The 19,884-nt window shown below is 36.5% G+C and overlaps 1 long non-coding RNA gene across 1 annotated transcript in view; it reads right to left on the bottom strand.

The window, feature by feature from the left end:
• The window catches only part of LOC122795817, a 108,306-nt gene extending 88,623 nt beyond the window's left edge, over window positions 1–19,683 (bottom strand). Inside the window, exons 1-2 of the long non-coding RNA XR_006363868.1 lie at window positions 19,506–19,683; window positions 1,424–1,580 (exon numbers count right to left, since the gene is read on the bottom strand). This is a non-coding gene — a long non-coding RNA (uncharacterized LOC122795817). The remainder of the gene's footprint in view (window positions 1–1,423; window positions 1,581–19,505) is intronic.
• Window positions 19,684–19,884: the final 201 nt, after the last annotated feature.

Genomic DNA, 19,884 nt, shown 5'->3' with positions numbered 1-19,884 from the left:
CTTCTCTCTCTTTCTTTCCATTTATCTATGTTCTTATCACAATTTCAGTAACATATTTCACTCCTCTATCACCACCAATTGCTTTATCTTTGCCTCCATTATTTTCAGCTCAAGCTATAATCTCATATAATCTGGCTATTCATTCTGTTTCAGTTTAATCATGATATTGATTGCCACAGTGTCTTCAGAGACATCGGTGAGGACCTCAAACATCATCAGGGTTGCCAACAGCCTTTCCCTGTTTTAGCAGGGGTAAGACAGCATACATATCCTGCGCTCTATTTTCAACTGTCTCAGTTGGATTTCTTCAGTCGACAGAGTGCACAGAATGCATACTGACCAATGAAGTTCCTAGGTAGTTAATAGGCTTGCAGTTCAGAATAGCCCAATTCCCCAACTGCCCAATGCACTGGCTGGTTAAGTGAGCTGCTCAAGATCACACAGTAGACATTGAAGGCTGAAGGAATCAAATCCTGGTCTACTGGAAGCAGTTCATTAACAGCTTATATACTTAATTCGCTGTACTAATAATTAAAATATTGAAAAAATCTTTGATGCGTTTAAAAAGTACCTGTTACCAAAGTAAGATGTGGACATTAGTTTTGAGTATTTCACCAATCACTCAACAATGCAGCATCCAAAAGTTTGTGACAGCCATGATCCCTGTCCCACACTTGTACACTTCTCCGACCGGCCTAGATCAATCACTACAAGCCAGTATATCTTTAGATAAATAATACCTTAGTATTGGCAGCCAAGTATGATTCTTGTAAACACTACAGAGTAAAGACATTGCTTAATGCTATTCCATACATAATATATAACTAATGGGTTTCCTGACCACTGTTCTTTATTCTAAAGTTTAAAGATGATCACTGATCTTTGCACTATCTTTCCAAACTTAAAAAAGCATTTGAAACTGTTAATCACAAGCAATAACTGCATAAACTTTCAGATAATGGTTTCTCCTCAGAAGTGATATCATAGTTTAAGAATTATCCCTCCCAGCTATGGTTACCTACTGCTGGCCGAAATTCTCACTCTGCACCAGAATACCTGACCAACAGAGTTCCAAAGGGCTTAGTGTTGGAGATGTTGCTCCTTTCACTTTATATAAACAGCCATCCTTGGGATACCCCTCATATTATCATAACCATGTATGGAGGTGACGTCATCATTACTGCTGTTCATAAGTCACCATGACAGCTAGTGTATATGCTGCAAAATGATATTTCCTTAATTTAGAAGTGTCTTTCTAATAACAAATTTGCTACTAACAATAACAAATATATTTTTACACTATCTGGGGCAGCAAAAGGATTAGCACAACTCCTTACAGTATTACCAAGCTTACTGGAACCTTGGTCTCTTTCACTGCACAACAACAAAAAAATATTGGGGTATTTTAAGACAATATCCTTACCTTTCACAATCAAATAGAAATGACCACCACAAAAGTTCTCCAACAACTTAAGTCAGCATACACTATATCCAGTCTTCTCAATTTTGAAGCTTGGAGTATGACTGTCATCCATATTTTAATCCTTAGACTTTAATAAGCATTATCCGTCATCATCTCTCTGTCAAGATAAACCACAGGTACCTTCACATAACTGGAAACAAGATGCTAAGGTTTAACAACAAAACTGTATTACTGGTACAAAGGCAAAATGACTTCCTGTCTTTGCCAGGGTATCCTGTCAAACGCTCTTGCCTTCAAACTAATTAAAGACAGATACTACTCATCTCTTGCAAACATACGTTTAGAACAAGAAATTACTTACTCCCTTTGTTCCAGTACTACTAACAAATTTAACGGAGCACATTTGTCTTTTTTTGTTTTTAAAATGTCTTTTTTGCAAACGTGTTCCTACCTCTTGGAACACGCTCCCCAAGGAAATATCTAATATGGACACTCTCAACCTTTACAAGAAAAAGTTAAAGGAGCACCTCAGCCAAGACTCTAGATGCGTATGTTTCAAAGGATTGGGATAATTCTGCCTCTTGAACTTGTCCTTTTGATGGCATGATGACTCATTAACCCCACACATCATCAACGTCATTCATTTGGTTTATTAATTGTCAATATTTTCTTAATAAGTCTCATGTTTCATTTTCAGTTTATTGTATCCTGTATGCAATTTCTTAATCTGTACAAAACTATGTACACGATTTTCATCACTATTCTGTGACAAAAATTCATATGCCACTTTGTATTTCTGTACAAATTATGAATACTGATCATAACAGTCACACAACTTTAGTTTTATGTCTCTGCTCTTTATGTGTCTCTAAACTGTGTTTTTCTTTTGTGATTGTTAATTTGGTTCTGGTACTGACTGAAAAAGGTCTGTACCTGCCTACCCACCCTGTTAACAAATAATAAGTAAATAAAACAGACCTTTATGTACAACCAATATACTCATAGATCTCCTGCAACTAAGACCACATATGTCCTTGTAATCTTTTCTGGCTCAGACCCACATAACAGTATAGTCATCTACTAATAATCTTTCTGTTGCTGCTCTACATGCAATAATGTCATAATCTTGTCTGTATATTTTGCTGAACTGCTTAAATATTTCAGTGCAGAACTAACTGCATTTAATATTATGGCTAGATGACTGCCTTGTCTCCAATCACCATTAAAAACAATGAAAAACTGTATTTTCAAAGATGCCTGCAGTTGTCATATCTAACAGCTGATAGTAATATGCTGAGTTCTAGAGAATGTATATAAAATAATATTTTCAGTCCAAATATGGGTTTAGGACATGTCATCAAGGACAATAACATAACTAGATCCAAACATACAGCCAATTAAACTTACAACCTCTTAAATGAAAAACAAATTCAAACATAATTGTCTACAATACTTCTTGCTGAAGGCAATCCTTAGCACACACCTAACACAGGATACAACACCACGTGCACCTCTATCCCTGACCATAGCCCCTAACCATACCCCAAAACCAAACCCTACCCCAAACCTAATCCTAATTCAAACTCTATGCTTAACCCATATTTTAACCTTGTTGCTTATATGCAGTCCAAACCCAACACTAAGACAAGGGTCACTTAGTTCTGCAAAACTGCCATAAAGACATTCAACAAGCTTATTTCTCATTCAGTCTGGAATTCGGCACAGGAAAATTTCAACAAGTAGTCCCATTGTAATATTCCCTGATAAAATTCTCTATGTTCAAATAAATACATGGCCTAAAGCCTAAACATATAAATAATAACAGTTTACAAAATTTAAGTAAAGTATTGCTATACACAACAATTTCAACATCTAAATAAATTGCTGCTAGAGTGTAAAACAAAGCATCAATTGATACATGCCAAGAAACATTACTGCAGTTTTTATATATCTTGACATCCACTCCTAATTACAGTGGCTTAAAGCAAGTTCATATCAAATACTAACATTATGAGTATCTTTTAACTTTTATACATGCTACATATCTGGCATCATTCAGTAGCAAGACTGTATAAAATAGGCTGCAGCAACAGTTTCAGCTGGAGATATAGCTACACAGTGTGGCTACTTCCATATAATAATTATCACCTGTGTGGGGTTAAGCAATAGACAATATTAGATGGGCCTTAAGAAAAAACTTACCAGATATGTATAATACTGCCTACTGGTTGCTTGGTTTAAAAAAATGACTAACATGTTTAAAAACTGGAAAGTAATGAATGCAGAATGGGCTGAGTACTTAAGAGTTCAAGTAATAAAGTAATGTGGATCCCTTAGAAATACTGATTTAAAAGAATATAAGGACTACTGGATTTTTTTTAATATTGTATAATATGTAGTTACAATCAGATTATAACATCAGAATGTCTCTGAAAAATCACTTCATAATGTTTGTTTATCATCAATAAAGTATTGTGTTATCAAAAATGAGCAAAAGGGGGGTATGCTGGAAAAGGGGACTACATTCTCTCTCTGGTTCACAATACAGATAATTTCCCAATGATAATGTCATCTGTTCCAAAGAAACTGGTTAATCATAGGGTATGTTATCCATTCCCTCTACATCTGACTTCACACTACAGGTGATCATTTAAAATTTTGTTTTTAAAACAGAAACGTAAGTTCCTCTTCTTTAGCTACTATTGTGTCAGCACCATTCTGAGCAACTCAGGCAACAGTTATGATCATATGAAACTGAGATTATATACAGTTCATAAAGAAGCTTATTATTTCAGACAGCAAACAGGTCATTTGCAAATTATTATTCACACATCTTCCATCCCAAAACTAACTGTCATATTATTCAGTATATACTGTATAGAGAGAGAGAGAGAGAGTGTGTGTGTGTGTGTGTGTGTGTGTGTGTGTGTGTGTGTCTTATATTTATATATATATATATATATATATATATATATATATATATATACACACACACACACAGAGATGTTAGATATACCTCCATGTGTACATCTGTAGTCTATACACACACACACATACGCAAACACATATGCACAAACACACACAAAGACTTATACTGAATGTATTACATCCAGTCTGAACATTGTAAGGTGTTTGGTTGTAAATGCTCTAGAATAACTGTGACCTAACCATTGACTGCTTGCTCTCACTGGGTATTTCATGAGTACCTCATATTTTAAAAAACACTGTATAATGTTCAAAACTTGTTTTATAGTGCTTTCATGTGCTTTCTATCCATGTTTTGTGTAAAGAGAGTCCAGTCAGTCTATCATCCCATTTATCAGACATGAATGTGCCTCCAAAGGAGGCTTCCACTTTCCCAGCACTGAAAAACACTCTACAGCATTGGTCCCTGATGCATTGGAAAATGTTCTCAGCCTTCCTCCCGGGAGGCTGCTGTTGAACACATAACCTTGTCCCTTCTCGGCAAGTTCTCTCGCAATGGACACATCACCGCTGTCAGTATTTTAACTTCATTCGCCAATATTGATACAAAGTAAGTGGGGCACTATCTGTGTCTAATGCTATTGAGAAACAAGTTCACGTAGTGATATCTCCAGTTTGCCATCAATGGTTATTCAATTGATTGTTACCTGGCTAAGGTAGTTTAGCTGCCACATATCAGTCTACATAGGCAAACGTAAAAAGGATAAACTAGCTCCCAGCTGTTAATGCAGTTTTACATACGATATAAATACGGGTCGACATGCCACGTGTAGACTGGAAAATAATACAGAATTAACTGCACAGAATTACCTAATATGACCGCCATACAGAGCATACCTCCTATGTGTTATTTAAGTTAACCTGCCATAATCTATTACATAACGTCCTGTAAACTCAAAATGGCACGGTTAACATACCAATATGCATTGATATAAAGCCAGTGATTAATCCCAAAGTATTTTCTGAATTTATCGTTATTTTCAGGACACGTTTAGTTTGAATTTGCTCATCTTCAAATGAGTTATATAGAAACAACCAGGGTTTAGCTCGAATCGGTCCTAAAAACATAACTAGAAAGGTAAAGAAGGAATAGAGCTTACAGGCTTTAAGTATCAAAGAAAGTAGTCTTAAAACAGAAATAAATGACGCATTCTGGTTCACACGGGCACTGCAACAGTTATTTTGCGTGCAGTTTACATCCTGTCAGTGGTACAGCTGATCTTGGCAGTTGTACAACCGACATAAGGGTGGAAGGTTTGCATAAAGATTATGTCTACCTGCCGATTTGCTCAGGGCAGTCCAGTCCAAACACAATGTATCTACCCCCTTTTCGATTTTATCAGTCTGTGACTAAACTCTCAAGGGGGCTACATTGAAGAGCGTGGCGTCTCCTTTCCTTATGGCTACCAAAAACACACCCGTTGTACAATTAAATGATCTATCAGCAAAAAATCTGTGAGAGAGACACAAAGTAAAATTATTATTTTTACATGTAAAGTACTGCGGAACGTAATTTGTCAGAAAAGAACGTGCTCCCCCAAATCAATTCTGGGTACCAAATCTGCTACCTAAAATGACAAGCCATAACTACCACCGCTTCATAGTTTTCCCCCTCTGGCCTGTACCTGAGTGCTCGTGAGAATCACATCATGTCAGGGGCCCCAACTGTCAGGCAGGCTGTATTTTATGAAGGTGTGTACACGGGGGGGGGGGGGCGTGTCAAACGTTTTGCGTCTTGTCGGTTATTCCCTCACTGTGAGACAGTGACAGATAAGCTGCCCGTATGGGCTTTGTGTTCCCCACCCCCGATTTCGGAAAAACTACAGCGTGCCGCGATGACAACACAAGCGTCAGGCAACATTGCTGCAGCACGCCGACGCAGTAAAAGAAGTTGGCATCTTGCTGCTTTATAGATTATGAAAATGTAAAACAAGCCACTGAACAACTTAAAAATACGTTTTCTTGTGAGGTTTAAAATGTTATACTTGGATGAAATATATATATAGTACAAAATATAGGCGGATATATATATATTTTGTAATTTCTCGAATGTATAGTTATTTTCCGCATATCTATATTTTATGTTTATTGTAGTACTTCGATAAGCCAAGCAACCACGATCATCGTACATGGTAGGCCATTTCATTGCGTGAAAAGTTGGAGGTCCATAATGTGCAGGTTCATTTCCCATGTTCAAGCGACACAATGAGGCTCTAGGGGAAACAGCTGATACACAAAGGGGCCAGTCTAGACGACGTCCCATCAGAGCAGTCGAATTTTGTGATTAGAGTCCCAATGGGGTTAGAATGTCATTGTTTTCCTGTCTGTCTACCAGCCTTTGGCAACATTTCCATCAACGGCATCTTGCGTGTCTGGTGTTTACAACGAACCACTATCTCCAAACCAGACTACAATTCTGCTCAGAAGGACAAATAATACAGAGAATAATCGAAGTATGTAAAGCATAAAATTGGCGTTATAGCTCTAAGCCTATTAGCTCAAGAACCGGTAACAAAGTCAAAAGTAATGAATTAATGACATAGATCCCATATCAAGGACAAAAGTTTTAAACAGTGCTTTATTTGTTTGTCCTTATTTGTTTTTAAGTTGCAACAATAACATGATTTAAATTAACACGCACCGCTCTTGATGACTATTATTTATTTAGTGAATGTAATCCTTAACAACAAAAAATCGCTTATTTGTGTGTGAAAGAATACCAGAATAACAATCCAAAATTAAATAATGGAATTTGTGCAAAATATACAGCAGTTAAGAAACATGATTTGCATTATTTCCTTTCTTCTGTCTACATTAGGGTCCACCTGACAGCAAATGCTTTGAACTGTGGCAAGCCGTGATAAAAATGGTCGCTCCATAGGCTTTACTACTGTACAGATCCAAGATCAGTATGTACTGAAAACTTGTAGAAATTAAAAATGTTGTCTTTCCTTAACTCAAAGTACAATACAGAATCACATTGCCCTCATATCTCTTAGCCGTCCACTACTTCGCAGAATGTCCAGATTTTTTACCTCATATTTTTGATCTGCTCCTCATAAAGCTTGTAACTTTGTGGCAACTCCTTGAGATTTAAATCAATAACGGTTGATACATATTTTGAATTTCAAACTTCATATCCTTCATAAAATGCGCGCTAATGAAAAGCTTGTTATTCTAGAAACTTCCTAAATTTATTGGAGCAATATTTAGAATTTGTCCATGATTTTGGGCTGTTTCACCATTATTATTTTGTTTCACTTAACCCAAAAATGCTTACCCCTAAGAGACTGAGGGTTATACTGCTCCACCCTGCAAACAAATGATTAATCCATAGGAATTAGCAACTAGAACTGTTTAGAGACTGATGATGAACTGGAATAAAGCCATGAATGTCCTTAGACACAAATAATGACGTCAGGTTTCCTGGGAAAACTAAACTTGCTTGAACATATTATAACATTATCTCCCAGTAAGGAAGAAAACTTGGCAAAATATATGAAAATATGTCTTGTAGTCTGCACGTTAATTAACAAGACAGGCATACACATGAAATGCATATTACCAGTAGCATTAAATATGTACTATGTGGAACTACTCATTCCTGAGATTTATAAGTCCTTATGGTTCATGTAAATAGATTGGTCGTGCAATAATTCTGTCACAGCTGAGGCAGTTTGATTTATTCTAAGACAGGTTCTGTTTACACTACGTACTCGGTGAAGTGCATTATGGGTCAGCTCCTTTAATAAATCTTTATTTTACCATTGCATAAAACTCTATAATCTTGAAACAGCACTGAGCATCAAAAACTAAGATAACATGCTGGAAACCTGAGTGTTTGTCGCACAGACTTCATCAGTGTCATTATATAAACATTTTTAAGCAGTCATGTTTCAGACACAACTACAATGGCACATTTCTATATGCCTCTGACATAAGTAAGTGGAATTAACTGCATACTGCATGCCCACGACAGAGGCATATTCTAAGAACATTTCTAGTTATAGGACGGAATTTAAAGGAAGGAAGAAGATGGGCTGTCCAATCTACGCAAACCGTTACTGAATGCAATATCAAAGCTTCCAGTTGAACAGCAATTTCCTATTTTCTGTAGCTAAGAACATCGGTGTAGTTTTCATAGCTCACAACCTGCCATCTTCAAAATGAAGAACATTAGCCCTCATAATGAGGAACAAATAGGCAAAATGTGGAACACTTACTAATGGCTTACCAACAACCTCAGCTAGGAAGGTCATATGGTGGTCAAAATATGCTGGTTTTACTTATAAAAATATATTTTTATGAAATAATATGATTAATTTCTATTTTCCATGGATATAAGTTAAACAATTCCTAAAACTGAATATGTGACAGTCCCTTTCAATGTGGAACTTCGAGGATCATGAACTTTTAAAGACCACAAATAAGGTACAAGGTACGTTCCTCGTAATGAGGTACACTTCAGATGTGTGGTACTTGTAGGGTTGTCAGTGACAACAAGAATACCATCCATGGGATTGGACAGGATGTGGAAAAAATGTATATGTAAATTACATAATGTAAGTAATATCAAGTCAATTATGTGACTGGATATATAACTGAATAAATTATTTTCAGAAAAAAAATGTCTGCAGGCAGACTTATTGCACAGTTTTGAGGAAGATCTTTTTTATAATGCAGTGAAGCAGTCAGAAGACAAATCTGACCAACTGCTCTTTTGGGATTTAGCCATATGTGGCTTGCTTTAACAGTATAATAGTTCACTCTTCCTTTACCTAAATGACTGATAAAGTTGAAGGCTAATAAATTTATGTACTATTTTTAACAACAGGAAAAACATAAAACAGACACAGATTACTAAAAAGAAAGTTGTAATCAGCCTGAAGAAGTCACTTTGTGATCAAACCTGGCATCACACCAGTCAGTGAATAATTCAGGTAAAAAAAGCTTCCTGTTAGGAATGATTGTTTCCTACTGGACAACAAGGGTTTTGCAGTCAAGCAAGTTCTGAATTCAGACGAGACATTACCATCCAGAAACATCATAATATGTACCAGTCTACTGCTGCGTGCAAACAACCATACACACTTAGCTTTTTCTAATGTAGATTTACACAGAAGGGCAACATATATTCTCCATGCAGTTGATTCTATTCAGAAAATCCAAATGCAATGACTTCAGAAGCTAGTATGCGAATCAAGTATTTGCACTACTACCTTAGCTAACCAATTTGATGCAGTATAACATTCATAAGAATTATAAATTCCAATCTAAATACAAATATTTTATAGCACTAGACAAGTCAAAGCAATACATGGGATGACTACGACCGGCCTTAAGTCTTCACTGACAGTATCAAGAGTTTTGTTACTTGCTGTAGTATGAACGCAGGCCGGCCAATGCCTCATACTGCAGTGTAACTTGCGTCAGTTTCCTACAGTTATACGTAAACTAAGCACATTTTTTTATTATTTTTTATTATTTATTTTTTTTTTTTTTTTTGCTAATGAGGATGGCTTGCTCAGGAGAAGTACTATTAAAGATCCAGACTTGGGCCCCCTTTGCAGCTCGCTGCTGGGCTTGATCGGTTCGGTAGGTTGAAATGTGACGAGGAAGGACCCGATTTTGCAGCTGCCTGTCTCACACTTGAATGAGGGAACTTTAGGGAGGAGGGAAGCTGTGAATGCCTTTCCCAATAAGAGATGAGGCATATTGAAAACTATATTAAATTACCCTGATTAACAATTTAGCCACGAACAGGGGAGCTTTGAGAAATTTCTATAGACAGGGCTACGGGCTATTCATACTTGCAGCTCAGAGGTCGAAAGGTTTCTGAAGTTCACAGGCTCAGACCTTTTGTTATGCTAACAGACAAACTCAAATCAGCTGCCAAGTGGAGTGTGAAATATAAATGATTCCTTGAGAACTTCCAATAAGTCGTCACTTGTCTGCAACAAATACCATAGGAGGATGTTGATTTTCAAAGTCCCTGTAGCCTGACAAATCCCAATGCACAAAACTACAGGATAAATTATAATAAAAACAGACGGGCAGACATAAAGTAGAGTATAAGACAGCGCCCCCCCCCACCCCACCCCCCCACACACACACACACAAACACACACACACACTTAATGGATTAAACATTAAATGCTGTCACTTGCCTGACAAAAGCATTATTTTCTTTTTCCGCCTGTGTAAAGGCGCACATAACTCTGGCGTTAACTTGAGTTTGGCTAACATGATCTCTTAAGCAACATCCAGTGGAAAAAATACATATCTTTAAAGTAGCATAAAGAAGGCACAGTATGTGACTATGGTCCACATATATGCTGAAATCAAATCATACAACCCAAACGTAACATCACTGCTTGCAAAATATAAACAGTTTTACTGCATAGCATTTAAGTCATTGCTGTAATCCTCAACTTAAATGTGCTGAGAGGTCTTCAGGTAACCAGCAAAGGTGGAACATTTTGCTTGAGTTTGCAGGGCTGCAGGCCATGGCATGACAGCCATAGTACTTTTACAGCTTCAGCACTGAAACTAATATCATTCCATTTTTTTGTATGTGTTGCTAGACAATTCCTATTTATAAAAAGGTCTGATGAGCAAAATTTGTAAAATTACACCAACCAGTAGAACAAGGAAACCTCAAGTTATTTAGGTCCCTTCTAGTAGACGCAGAAAGACAGAGAGAGACAGAGACGCTGCCTTATGGACAAGGATCAATCTAATATCTTATAAACCTAGTAGTCTATCTGTTCTGGGACAAAAATAACTCAGAAGTTTACAAATATGCATCAACAGCCCTTAAATCCTAAGTACACGGTTTTATATGGACAGATTTAGTAAGCACAATCGTTTACCTGTATGTGTGTGTGTGTGTGTGTGTGTGTGTGTGTGTGTGTGTGTGTGTGTGCACGCGCGCGCGTGTATTTGTCAGAGAGAGATAGACAGACAGACAGATAGACAGACAGACCCATAGACAAAAAGCAGAGATACAGGCATAGATAGAGAGTTCATCTGGGAAGTTGATCAACCTCAGCTCCTCGGAACATTTCATTTTAAGAGTTTTGGTTCAAAATAAATTTTAACTGAAGTAAAATGTTCTGAATGGGCTGAAATCCGTTTAATTTAAGCGAGTTATTATAGCTCTCAAACTTCCACTTCCAGAATGTGGATCACAACCTCTCACAATGTGGAACAAATTGATAAAATGTGGAACACTTGCAAACTTACTATCATCTTCATTTAGGAAGCTTATTGGGTGGCTAAGATGTGTTATCGTGTATTTATAAAGTTATTTTGATTAATTAATATTATTTAGTACTATTTACCATGGATATCAGTTAAAAAAAATCTTAGCATTGAATATGTGACAGGAACAATGAAGGACATGGACTTTTTAAGTCCCAAATTGAGGAACGTTGCTAGTAGTGAAGTATATTTGAGTATACCTCTCAAAATGTCCAGATGTTCACAGAATACCCAGATTTTTACCTTATATTTTTGAACTGTTTCTTCAAAAAATGTGATTTTTCTGGCGAAACACTGGCAAATCGTTAAGGACTGAAATCAGAAAATAATGACAGAAATTTAAGTTTTAGACTTCATAGCCTTTATAAAATTCATGCTAATGCAAAACCTGTTATTCTATCAACTTTCTAAGTTTTTAAGAGCAATATTTAAAATGTTGTCCCTATTTTGGGGGTCTTCCCCCCCCCCCATTATTTATGGCTTTGTCCAGATGTCTTGCTTCAATTGGTGGAGAGGTATACATTCGATAGGTGTGATTATATTAAAGGAAAGACCACATAACTAACTTAATTAGTTTTTGTGATTTATTTATTTTTTTCATTAAAGAGGTGGATGATTCTCAGTTGTATTCAATCTCTTCTCATTTCCAATATGCCTGTTGAATTTATCAAGCAGTATTTAAAAAACGTAGCCATCACAGTTGCATTTTATTTTAAAAAATGAATATGTAAACAGAGGGGGTGCGTAGATCTGGCAGTTTTGACGTTCTTAGTTTAAAACTCTGTATAAGTAAGCAAGTACATTTTTTCGTCTGTTTTACCAAATGACACACATTGACCAAGTAAGTGGACTGTAGTTTCATATAACGTACTTTATATCTAATTTGCCTGTTAATAATTCATACGATGTTAGTTTGTGGCTATCAAGGCATCATTTATTAGGAGCCAATGGTGTAGCCAGACATACTTTGTACTCAACTGAATACATATTTTTCTGTCTCCCAGAAACATGATAGTTCTGCAACTGTTTAGTTATCATTATAATAAATGTGTGCTTGTTAATTTGTGCTATGGAGCTTTTCTCCCCAGGCCCCACTGAAAACGGACTCCAGTCGGACTCCCCCAGTAAACAAATGTCAAATAAAAAATAAAATAAATAAAACAATGTACATGACTTGCATAGAGCTAGGACTACATTGAAAACAATCTTTGCTATACTTGTGGGGAACAACAGCTGACGAGTATTCTTTATTAAGCCGGTTAGGAAGAAATGTGTACATTTTAATGCAAAGCAGGTTATGGAATACAACATCAAAATGTAGGGGTATACTCTTAATAACGAGCAACATAAAAAGTTACCTATTGATACAAACTGTCAGAAAGGTACAATTTCACAAAGCAGTATGTGTGCGTGCATGTGTGTGTGTGTGTGTGTATACACACACAAACACACACATAATTACAGTGTTTGCCATTATGCATAAATGCATAAATATGGTTACGTCTTATTGTTAGCTTTGGAAACAAAGAATAAACAATAGCTCGTTGTAAATGTAAGTTTTCTGTCATCTGTAACGTGTTCCTCTTGTCAATGAACAGTTCTGATTTAGACAACAATGCCTTTGAAATAGATATATAAAGATAACGGATGTAGATATATAGATATAGCTATAGATATTAATATAGATATATGCATAGATAGAAGCAATGGAAATGGCACATGCCTTAATATTTTATGAAAAAATATTTTCTGACATTCTATTAGACATTCTATTGAACATTGTAGAAAACCACGACAGTGTAACATTATAAAACAATGATATGATATAAAACAACAGAAACAACTGACATACTATTTTAGCATTAAACAGTTGACAGAGTATTTTTGTAACAAAATGAAAATTAGTATTTTGCATTGGTTGATGTAATCCTGCATAATCTCATGTTTCATATAGTAAGAAATACCCCACCCTGGACAGCGGAAAATGTAGCAAGCCCAGTAGCCAGTATGACATAAACAAAAATGTTGCAGAAATGTTACAACTGCAGAACAACATGCAAGGGCTGTCATGCATTACTTCCTTCTAAGATTTACGCAATCTGCTATGTCCGTCTCTGGTTCTCCTTGTTAGTCAATTTTTACTTCATGTTGAGAGCAAGATTTGAGAAAATGCAGGAATATTTTAAAAGTACATGATATTACTGATTCTCTGCTATTTCCTTCATTGTGCTTGGTTTGTTTAATTGCTGTGTTTAGACACAATGCGTATTTTCAAAGTCTGTAAGGGTATTTAGTACAAATGGGCAGCTCCTTAGAAGAAACAGTACATTGTACTGAAATATTCACTATTCTTATATTCATGATGAAAAGAACAGTGAAACAGAACACAGAGCTGCACCCCCCCCCCCCCACCCCCCCCAGCTAAGGGAAAGGGCGTACTTCTATAGCTGCATAATGTCAACATGAAAGAAAGCTGCACTGTCACAAGATTTTATCTGGATAAAAAAATAGTTTCAAATAAAAACAATAAAGGAACTGGGATCAGTAAGGCATAATAAGTTTGTCCATACTATCGTATTGTACTTAAACGTGTCAAAATATTAGTTATGCTCCCCCATCGAGAAATCATGAGTGAGTCCCAAGGACAGCTGCAGATATACCCTTTAAACAGCATTTGCTATAAAACTTTTATAAGCAAGAACAGCAAATGTAAAGAACGCTTTAAAATTCAATGGCATATTGGTGTAAACATAGCAACCGATGTTATATTATGTTACATTTACACACGTATAGATAGATAAGCACACAGACACACATGGAGAGATAGATAAATAGATAGATTAGATAGGTAGACACACGCGCGCACACACACACACTCGAGCATTATCTAGAATATGCGACTGCTTGTTTTATGCAAAATACATACATAGCAGCAGTAATCCTACAGAGCAGAACAAAAGTTAAGAGTGTAGCAACAGCTCTCAACATCATATCTCCAAAATTAGAAACAAAACAAAAAATAATAAAGAACAAAGATCCCTCAAAAAAAAAAAAAAAAAAAAAACAGCGATACTTTTTAATCAACTAACCGTACTATGGATTCAGAAATTTAACGAAATAAATTAACATGTATTTTTTCTGAAGAAAATTAAGCACCCATTGTTGACTGCAATTCATCAACATAACTAAAAAAATGTACTTTAGGAAGGATACATCAAAGCATGAGCCAAAAAAAAAAAACAGCGATAGGGATAGGTTGATTGTTCCCCGTTGACAAAAAGCGAGAGTCCAGACGTCTTTAAACACACAAGAACCATAAGTACTTCCACTTCCTAACTTTAGTTGTTTTCCTGCTTGTTTATTTAAAAGATACAGATCAGGTGTGGAATATACATGGGCAGCGAGTGAAAGTTTGACTGTGTGTTAGAATGACCGTGATACTACCTTCTTACAGATAACAAACTCATTTTTTTAAGGACTCATCAAAACATTGTTTATTTCCCAGTTTTATTACATAAAATACATCAAGATATTTTGAGACAACCCTGCAGTCACTCAAAACGTAAGTGCATCTGAGAAATAGATAACTTTCGTCATCCCCAACAGTAATGCAATTTAAGATGGACAGACATACGAACATTTACATACGTCTTCCCTCTGACCTGTTTATTCTGGCAAAGGCATAGGTGGATGGATTTAGGGTTACCACCTGTCCCACTTTGCGAGGGACAGTCCCTCGTTGGGTAGTTGTGTCCTGCAAAAAAAAATGAAAAAAATGGCAAATGTCCTGAGATTTTAGGACAAAAAAATCCCATATTTTCTTTAATACTTGCTTAAAACTGTTATTTTGTATCTGAACCATCTAAATGTTGTAAGAAACAGAATAAGCAACTAAAATGCTACAAGAATAAACTTTTACTTAGGTAAAAAAGTGAAGTTCCCTTTGTACTGGCCGTGGGTATGTTTTGCCCTGCAAAATCTGGCGCTTCTACAAAAAATGTCGCACTTTGCGCATTTGAAAAGGTAGCAACCCTGGATGCATTCCTGTCCATTACCTGACTGATTTGATAAAGTAGTTTAACACAAATCCGTGTAGAATTGCCGCACAGTCCCAAGAGCAGCCCTTACTATGAAACGGGATATCCATAGTGCCACCATTGACATACAACATAATTATTAATTACCTGACTTATATTAGTTAGTTTTATCACGATCTAATATAATTTCAAATAACTTAAGGGGTGTTTTTAGAGATCTTGCATCGGTTTTCGCGCTCAGTCAGTATTTTGGAAACGCCGATCATACTTTGCTAATTTATAAGTATTGTTAGTGCTTTACAACAAAACAAATAATATCATTGTCTTTTACGCTTGCACACTTTAATGTCACTTGTTTTTACTTTTGACCTTGAACCAACAACATTCCCAATCCAAGCCTAGTTAGTGATCGGTAGGTTCGCAGACCAGGTGCCCTTCAAATGCTACCTGTCGCTGTCCAAACTCTAGTTAACACATTAAACACAATTTACTTGTTAACCACTTTAAGCACATTAAGCATAATCTGCTTTGAAACATTTATCTGTGCCACAGTGTATTGGTTTGGCGGTGATAACGTTCAGTACCACATTTTATCGTACTGGTTGTGTTTGTTACTTTTCCAACATTCATGACCGATATGTACCATGTTGTGTGCGTGTTTTATCCATGTAAAGTTCATTAACGGGCTCCTCTGTTCAAGGGCAACCCATAACCATTCGTCTGGTTAAATGCATGCTCAGAGTCATACATTATACAGGAGGAGGCTGGCAGGATCAAACCCGAGATTTTAAGGTAAAGCCCATTAGAGCCTTAATCCTCTGCGCTTTATTGTCAGCCTAAACACCGAGCTTTGTTTGTTAGCTCGCATTACCCAGGTCCGTTATTTATGTCTGGTAGTTCCATAAGTTGCATAGACCACTGCAACTCACTAAATGCCAATATTAAAATCTTCCTAAGGGTCACAGAGGTCGAACTTTCAAAACAGTAATAACAACAAAAAACAGCAAACGCTAAACTGTGCTGATGTGGAAAAAACGCACAAAAAGTAGTATGAAAGGCTTATTTGATCGCAACTCATGCTTCTCAACTGTCAAGATTTTCGCCTTACTTTTTTCGGTCCTTTCCCATTAATTTTTGGGGAGTGGGGGTCTTTCTCCCCATTTTTGTGGCTTTATTCATAATTTTTGCGTTAAGAGGTTGAGATGGACCACGAGCAAACTAAAAAGTAGACGTTAACTACTCGTTTCTTGGGCATGGTGTTCTGCTCTTCCTCATCTCTGCACATGTATGATGTTACTAACAGAAAGGGGCCAGTTGTATACTGTTGGGTTAAAGGTTTAAGCTACTGCGCTCAGTTATGCTATAGCTGCCTCCTTTTCAGATGCCTAGATTGGCTATGGCAAACTGAAACGTGAGATTTTGAAGGACAAACCACACACCGAACACAAAAGCCCTGCTTTAACTTTGTAACAAAAATCAAACGTGTATGTTGCATCAAACTGCAAGTGTTTCTGTTGTCTTGTATCTTATTACTGTGTTTAACATGGAGGTGTGTGTGTGACCCTCTAGATAGATGGATAGAAATATGTATGTGTGTGTGTTTATATATATACATATGCCTTATATAGATAGACGTGTGTATGTGTATATATGTATGCGTGTGTCTGTGACTAAAATGTGATTTGTATTTTTTTTTCACAAGATACAATCGTCCAAGTCACGACTGTCTTGCGAAAATCAGGAGAGGCATTACTAGAGGTCTTGTTAGATTACGTAGTCACACATAACGTAGTTACATTGTGATAATCACACGATTAGGAGGTATTAAATGCGTTTGACATATTCGGTGTGTCTTGAAGAGGGATGGGTTGGGGAGAGGTTGGCTGGTATAAGAAAACATAACGTCTGCAATACAATCAAACACTCCACCGGGCCTGACTATTTCTACTTAGTACTCCAATCGGAAATACACATTTCATTTCCTGTTGATATTTATAGAACAAACCAGCTAAAACTAGACCAAAATGACATTTTTACGTGCAGAGGTGAACAGTAGCATGTTAAATTAGATGTGTGCATCTTTTAAGTCGAATCACCTGGAGGGACAGTAAAAGCAAGTGCTAAAAGTTTAGGCTACTCTACTAAAGAGCTGAATAGAAAGAGAATTTAAGCATTAAAGTTTTTATTCAGACTTGGCTAGAAGTATGTAACTACAAGAAACACTCTGAGTCAAGAAAAGAACCCGGTTTTCTATACGCCCACATATTTAACCCCTGAAGGCGTATTTTCTGAGGAAAATAATCACGTGCGTAGACGAAGTCTTTTCTAAATAGATAAATACATGCATAAATAAATGAATAAATAAATACATTTTAGTGCACCAGAGAATACTGAGCCCAACAAAAGCACGTTCTAATAAAAATGGCAATAATACGTTTTCATGTATGTTCAGTTTATTTAAGATATTCCAAGGCTTGATTTTAGAAGGGTTGTTTGACCTTAGAGCTAAAAAAACAAACACAGTTTTGAGTTCCAATGGAGAATATGATAAAACACCCTTTAATCTAAAAGCCATCAGGGACAAGCACTCAATACGAGTTAACAAGCTGGAGCTGATAAGATAACATTTATATGAGGTCAGATGTCAAATGCCAGTCAAAGGCTTTTAACCCTGCAGGTCATAAACCAGAATGCTTAAGAACACAGCACATGGTGTTTATCCAACATCAAACGTTTGATCTCTGACACACCATTCCAGCTGGCTACAGTAGCAAAACGGATCTCCATTCACGAAAATACCTGATTATTTCATTAATTTGGTGGCAGTCCATACAAGGCTTTGTTCGTAAGTGAAAATAAAACAAATGTTAACGCAGCTTTGCTGATAAACCCAAACCACTGTTGACAGCAGCTGTGTCCAGTCAAAACACACACACACACACACGGTGTAGTTTATTCCTAAATACAGCAACTGGGACGGGTCAGCTTTGTGGTGCATTTATATTTATTTTTTAATCGTTGGCATGGTTTTTGTGCATTTGTGTTTCGGTTTCAGTGTGCGTTACACTTGCCATTGTAAATACACATATTTGAGCTCTCAGATACCAAAACCTCATAAAAATATTTGTATTCTAGGAAAAACAATAGATGCGGTTATAGAAGGCAGCATATATCTCTAGTGACCAGATTTTAACACAATGTCCTGATTTGCGTCTCTTATTTTTGGTCTGCTCCTGATAACATTTGTGGTTTTCTAGCACATAACGAAGGACTGAAATCATTAAATTCTGACACACATTTCATGCTCATTCTTCATATCCTTTAGAAATGCACGTTAATGCAAAACCGTTATTATCGCAAATTTCCAAGTTTATAAAAGCAATATTTAAAATCTGTGCCCGATTTCTGACCATTGTCACCCACCAACAACCTCATTATTTTTTACTTTATCCTCATTTCTTGCGCTCAGTGGTTGACAGGTATGGAAGGAAGTGAGCATTTAAACGAGCATTGAATAAACTACGTAGGTGAGATTTTGTAATTTAAGATTAAATAGTGATAATAATATTTGGACCGTTTTAGTCAGCACAGCACGTTTGTATACAATGAACATCACAATCAGAATACAGATGTTACTCTGAAACTAGTAGGTTGTTATTGTTTCTGTTTGATCCATAAAACAATTTAGACCCCCCAAATCCCGCCCCCAACACACACGCGTGCACAGAATGCTTTCATTGCAATAACCGGTTTGTCCATATTTATATAGTACATAGTGACACCTGCAATGCACTCACCTTCCTTGAAAAACTACAGTCTGGAACGTCATGTGCTTCACAAGGTACCTCATGCAGAACAGTAAAGGTTAACTATTTCCATTCACTCAGTGTTTATTAACAAGAGTTCATCAACATGCTGAATGCATCTTCGACTAACAAATAATTAACTACTCTGAGCTCTGCATTCCATTAAAAGCTCATTAAAATTTCTGTTCTCCAATAGGAGGGTTAGCTTTTCAGCTGCAAGCCTTTTTATTAACATTTACGCAATTTTGCCACTAAGAAATGCACATCATTTGCATTTAAAAAATATGCACATCATTACATAAAGACGTCAGACAGTGTGTAAATTATATGAACTGACCACTAACAAAATACTACAGACCAAAAAGTGGGT

The sequence above is a fragment of the Protopterus annectens genome, chromosome 2.part2, assembly GCF_019279795.1.
Source record: "Protopterus annectens isolate FY-2018-M chromosome 2.part2, PAN1.0, whole genome shotgun sequence".
Lineage (NCBI taxonomy): Eukaryota > Metazoa > Chordata > Ceratodontiformes > Protopteridae > Protopterus > Protopterus annectens.
This window is presented reverse-complemented; position numbering and strand designations above follow the sequence as displayed.